Source organism: Euprymna scolopes, chromosome 46 (genome assembly GCF_053919585.1).
Source record: "Euprymna scolopes isolate OS-2025 chromosome 46, ASM5391958v1, whole genome shotgun sequence".
Taxonomy (NCBI): domain Eukaryota; kingdom Metazoa; phylum Mollusca; class Cephalopoda; order Sepiida; family Sepiolidae; genus Euprymna; species Euprymna scolopes.
The window spans coordinates 183,650,177-183,657,249 of NC_136527.1; positions in this window are offsets into that span (position 1 = coordinate 183,650,177).

Consider the following 7,073-nt stretch of genomic DNA (forward strand, 5'->3'; position numbering starts at 1 on the left):
ATTATATGTATAATTATTATCTATGTATATGTATTTATATATATGTATATACATATTTTATATATGTATATGTATTTATATATATGTATATATATATTTTATGTATATATATATATATATGTATATATATATTGATATATATATGTATACATATATATGGATATAACACCTAAATATTTTAAGGACGAATCGACTTGACAGGTGAGTTGTTACACTTTCCTTACACATAATACAAATTGTCCGAGGTACTATTGGTCTATTTTCTAAACAACTCTTACACCATGACCAAATTTATGACGTCATGCCATATGGTGTGAACATCATAAACCATATGCAAAATTGATATTGGTAGCTGAAAATGAGAACTAAGCTTTGTCGACTTACACATTAGTTTACTTTATCGTCACAAACGTCTGGTATTTTATATGTAACATTATAAAATTATACAACTTTTTTCAATTTGCACAATCTTATTATTATTCTGTAAAAGAGTTGTTTAAAATTCAAAACCAATTTTATGACGTCATACTATCTTGCCTGAACATAATAAACTACATGCAAAATGGATAGTGATAGTAGCTGAAAAATAAAAAAAACGAAGCCTCGCCAATCTGCACAACTGCTAATTGTATTACAATCGACATATGGTCCGTAATATGTAACAATATATCAATTTGTAAATGATTTGCAATTTGCACATTTTTTTACTATTCTGTAAGACGCTTAAAAAGGCGTAAAATATAAAGTGTAAAGGCAGTTCATATTTACTTAACCTCAGTTTAATGGCCGGGTAAAATTTACTATACAAATAGTAAAGAGGATAATTAAGTGCAATATGGATACTCAGGGTTCATTGAATTAGCATATCTTTCAATATGGCACTTATCTATCCACTGTTAATTTTGTTATTTAATATCACCCAAACAGCATTATATAAACGCCATTCAAAATTGATTGCTGCTCTTTCTTCACGAACCATGGCCATCAATTAATGCACATTAAATATCTGCAAGATACAGAAACAAAGATTAACTTGTTTGACTTGTTGATCTAGTGTTATTCTTCATTAATTCTCTGTTCAGGTACCTCGTTATAATACATCATCATATTCCAGTACCTTTCTATTCAAAGCTGCAGACTTGTGGAGCTCTATTACGTCTGTTTTTATAGCCTATAACAATTCACTATAAAATCTCTAAAAACTATATTCCTTTAAAATAGAAAAAAGAATTAACTTTCTGAATATAATACAATTTTTAGAGATTTATTCTTAAATTTGCTGATTATTTCTACAAATAAAAGTAAAAAATAAGAACCTGATTCTGTTGCATTATGGTCGCTATTATTAGTATTAACAACTATATAATATTAGGAAAATATCCAGCTTTATATCAAACACATAAAAAAGCGGCTATATTTCCATAGATCTTACTTAAAACAAAACCTATTTTAAAAAAGCATATTATTATCCATTGCTAATAAACTAAATTATATATTGATTTGTATTATTATACTTTTATTTACTGAGTATTTAAATTCACTTTCCTGTATTATGAGCTTATTATATTTCTACTTTTAGCAATATATTTTTTATTATTATCCGTAGAAACTATGGTAGTTGTATGTTCCTACAAATTAATACTATATTATTGTTTATTTTACTTTATCTATTACAAAAATATCTATTAAAAATACTATGAATGGTATTAAACATTTTTACAATATGAATGTGAATTAAGTGTTTATTTCTGTGATATTTAAACGTTTTAAAAAGTTATGTTTCTTGTTTTGTTGGCACGATTAAAATAAAAAAATGATATAAAAATATAAAATTTCATTTATTTTTTATTCTCAGATGTTCCTGATTGAATGTTTTTAATTAAGGGATCATCTTCCTCCTTAAAAAGTATTCTTTAAACGATTATTTCTTTTTTATTTGCAGATGTTCCTGCTTGAATGTTTTAATGAATATTAAGAGACCATCCTTCTCCTTAAACAGTATTCTATACACAATTATTTCCTTACATGGCAGACAACAAAAACGTCCGCACACAACTTTATTAGACATATATGTGTAAAGAGTTATTTTATCTGGATTGTTTAGCAAATAGTAATAAGAACATCACACATATTTAAAATCGTGAACTTTTTGTTTAATGTTTTTATAAATCATAAGATATCGAATTTAACATTTCAGAAAAATCTGCTAATTTACAAATGAAAATATTTTAACTTTTATACTACAAAATATCACTTATTTAACAAATGAACAGGGATACACAATTGAAATTATTTAAGCATAAAATTTAACTTGGAGCAACAACCCCAGATTAAAACTGAGAAAGTCAGGATAAAATATATTGTTTATAACGTGGTAGTGATAATCTTACACCAAGAGCAATTTACTTTAAATATGAATATACAAATAAGGGAAAAGCTATATTCTTGTGAAGTGTGTAATTTTTCTTGTTTTAAAGAATCATATTTACTGAAGCATATGAGAACGCACACTTGGAAAAAGCCACATTCCTGTGAAATGTGTGGATACTCTTGTTCTCAAAAATCAAATTTAGTGACACATATGAGAACTCATACTGGGGAAAAGCCATATACCTGTAAAGTGTGTGGTTTTTCTTGTTCTAAAAAATCAAATTTAGTGACACATATTAGAACTCACACTGGGGAAAAGCCGCATACTTGTAAAGTGTGTGGTTTCTCTTGTTCTCAAAAATCAATTTTAGTGACACATATGAGAACTCACACTGGGGAAAAGCCACATACTTGTGAAGTGTGTGGATATTCTTGTTCTACAAAATTACAATTAGTGATGCATATAAGAACTCACACTGGGGAAAAGCCACATTCTTGTGACGTGTGTGGATATTCTTGTTCTCAAAAATCAACATTAGTTACACATATGAGAACTCACACTGGGGAAAAGCCACATTCTTGTAAAGTGTGTGGATATTCTTATTCTAAAAAATCAAAGCTAGTGATACATATGCGAACTCACACTGGGGAAAAGCCACATACTTGTGAAGTTTGTGGGTATTCTTTTCCTAAGAAATCAAAGCTAGTGATACATATGAGAACTCACACTGGGGAAAAGCCACATTCTTGTGAAGTGTGTGGATATTCTTGTACTGAAAAATATTCGTTACTGATACATATGAGAACTCATACTGGGGAAAAGCCACATTCTTGTGAAGTGTGTGCATATTCTTGTTCTACAAAAGCAAATTTGGTGACACATATGAGAACTCACACCGGGGAAAAGCCATATTCTTGTGAAGTGTGTGGATATTCTTGTTCTACAAAAGCAAATTTGGTTATACATATGAGAACTCACACTGGGGAAAAGCCACATTCTTGTGAAGTTTGTGGATATTCTTGTTCTAATACATCAAACTTAGTGATACATATGAGAACTCACACTGGGGAAAAGCCACATTCTTGTGAAGTGTGTGGATATTCCTTTGCTCAAAAACCAACTTTAGTAGCACATATGAGAACTCACACCAGGAAAATTTCGACTGAAGTGATAACAAAAACAAAGGGAAAAGCCACATTCTTTTGAAGTATGTTGATATTCTTTTATTGCAAATCAACATTAGTGAGACATGAAAACTCACACTGGGGATAAAGCTTGAATGCCTACTAGACACTATTCTCGAGTGTCCAAGATCTCGCTGTACAGGGGTTTCTCAGAATAACCTGGCATGAGGATACTGACCAAATATTTAAAATCATAGTATTCGCTGCCCAAATAAGAACTCCTAACTATGGCTTACCCACATTAGCTTTTGCAAGGAATGGTACATATTCTCCTAGTGATTTTACTAGTAAGACGAGGAGACCAAAATGAAAGATATACTACAACGTATAAAAATAATTGAGGAGAGGAAAATTTTGTTCTCAATTTCTTTACTAACTCAGTGTTTTAGAAATAAAGACCTTAAATGGAACATTAGAATATCTACTTATCTCATATAGTGTTGTTAGCATATAGTTTTATTATCATTGACTGGCCACAAAAATATATCAACCAAATTGCTATGCCAGTAATCACATATAGTTTTATTATCATTGACTGGCCACAAAAATATATCAACCAAATTGCTATGCCAGTAATCACATATAGTTTTGGTATCATTGACTGGCCACAAAAATATATCAACCAAATTGCTATGCCAGTAATCACATATAGTTTTGGTATCATTGACTTGCCACAAAAATATATCAACCAACTTGCTATGCCAGTAATCACATATAGTTTTGGTATCATTGACTGGCCACAAAAATATATCAATCAACTTGTCTATGCCAGTAATCACATATTTTTGTTCTCAATTTCTTTACTAACTCAGTGTTTGAGAAATAAAGACCTTAAATGGAACATTAGAATATCTACTTATCTCATATCGACGTCAAGTGTTAGCCTAAGGTTGTGGTCCCCTTGATTTCGAGTGAAGTATAATAAAATAAAAAAGGGAAAAGCCACGTTCTTGTGAAGTGTGTGGATATTCTTTTATAAAAAAAATCTAATTTAGTGAGACATATGAAAAATCACCTGCTCTGACACGGATCTGCGTCAGTTTCTGCAGGTAGTCGGGTTAGTACACACCTTCTCCAATGATATCGGAATGAAGTTTGGCCTGGATAAAAATGCAAGGTGTACACAGAGCTGGGAAGAAGACACACACAGAAAATATGCAGCTTAATGAAGACATCCACAACAGGGATCTAGAATAGCACGAGCCTTATAATTACCTTGGCATTGAGGAAAACGGGAACATACAGCATGCCAAGATGAGGGAGAAGATTAGTAAAGGATTTATACACCGTGTGAGGAAGGTATGCAAAACATAGCTTACAAATAAAATTAAAATAACTGCCATCAACAAGTAATAACATACGCTTTGGTTTTTAATAACATGGAGTCAACCAACTTGCTATACCAGTAACCACATATAGTTTTGGTATCATTGACTGGCCACAAAAATACATCAACCAACTTGCTATGCCAGTAATCACATATAGTTTTGGTATCATTGACTGGCCACAAAAATATATCAACCAACTTGCTATGCCAATAATCACATATAGTTTGGCTATCATTGACTGGCTACAAAAATACATCAACCGGCTATATTTAAAGACACGGAAGCTACTACCGCTTCATAAAATAATATATATATATCAGTGTCTACCAAAACTGTATTTGCCCAGGGGAGAAGGCGGTCTGGGACTCTCCAAGATCAATCATCTACATAGGGAAACTCAAATAAAAATAAATTACTTGCTATGCCAGTAATAATATATAGTTTTGGTACCATTGAATAGCCACAAAAATACATCAACTGGCTAGATCTAAAGACACGGAAGCTACTATCGCTTCATAAAATAATATATAGAAGTCAGTGTCTTCCAAGACACTGCCCAGGGAAGAAGGAGGACTAGGGCTCTCAGAGATCAACCACCAATATAGGGCAACAATAGTGAGTACAGACGAGTATCTGAGAAACACCCAGAACCACACCCTCTGAATTGTATAGGAACATCAACAAACAATAGCCAGCAGAACAACATCAGTCACCCAGCTGGCTATGCATTTTGGTCAGGGCTGTCTCTCAGATGAGGGCGAAGCACCAAACAAATTTGTCACAGAAATAGCAAGAAAGAGCCAGCAGAAATATACCGAGACCTTCCTAAAGAGGGACCTTAAAGAATGGGACCAGCATCAGCGTATTTTCTGATGGAATGTTCCCAGGAATACATAGACAAAAAAAGTTTCCTTGGACTGGCTCAAGAGGGGAGCCCTCCACCACGATAAGGAAAGGGTTATAATGGCTGCTCAAGACCAGGGATTGATTACCAATGCATTCAAGAAAATGGCAGGTCTCACTAATGATAACAAATGCAGATTCTGTCACACGGAATTGGAAAGTGTGAGTCATCTAGTATCAAGTTGCAAGGTTCTTTTAAGGGATGACTACTACAACATGGATCCACTTTCGACTTTTGAATCAATTACCATAGAGGTCTATTATCACTCACTAGCCAGTAATGTAAAACTCGCCAATCGTCACTCGCTACTCCAAGCAACTGAAAATGATCTTAGAAATTAACGAGATAGTGTGTTCAGAGTATGGTAAAATAAGATGCCTTTCTGTTATATTTTCATTTAAAGGAAACGCTAATGTAAATTGTTTTGTTCTTACTGTTCAGTTTCTTGTCACATGATTTTTGCTTTAAAAGACTGATTTCTTTTTCTCTTCTTTTGTTCAATAAAACCTTGGAAAGAGTTTTTTTACGTCTTCATTTATTTACAATACTACATGCATACACCCAGTCTCGGGAAAAGCATGCTGTAGGATAATTGAGTTCATACATATATATAACGGGCATATGTACAGTGTCGCCAAAAAGAAAGTCCGCACTTCTATTTTTTTCAAAAACTGCAAATTCAAGCTAAATTTAATGTAACTTTAAACAACCTATACCTCATCTGATTCAGCTTTTATTCATCTATAATTTTACCTGTTCATGTTTGACTTTTGACTGAAATATTCTAGTGTTCACGTCAATTTTAAAATAACTTCAAAATGAGGAGGCAAAAAGAAAGTCCGCAGCAACAAATTCGCTTAAACGAGCTTAAATTATCGCTCCAAAATCAGTTTAAAATATCTACGTGGTGTCTCTAAATCTAGTCGTACTAGAGTTAGTTCTAACAGGGGAGACAATGCTATCAAGATCCGCAGCCTAAGAAACAGATTTTAAACGGCTTCCTAAATCTAAAAACAGTGCAATCTTGTTGAAAAGTGTTCTCTTTATACTGTCAGGAACAGATTAAAGGACTTTTTAATTTGCGGGGATATGTTGAAGATGCAAACCAATAAAGAACAGAAAGCGCCGTCTGCACTTAGTCAGATGTAATGAAAATAATGACTCTTCATACTGGTATAAATTGCTTTTTAGAGACGAAATCAATTCCAATAGGCTAGGCAGTGGTGTTAGGTAGTACGTGCCTCAGAGGAAAGACGAAGAATTTAAGCCGAGGTGCTCAGTTTCAA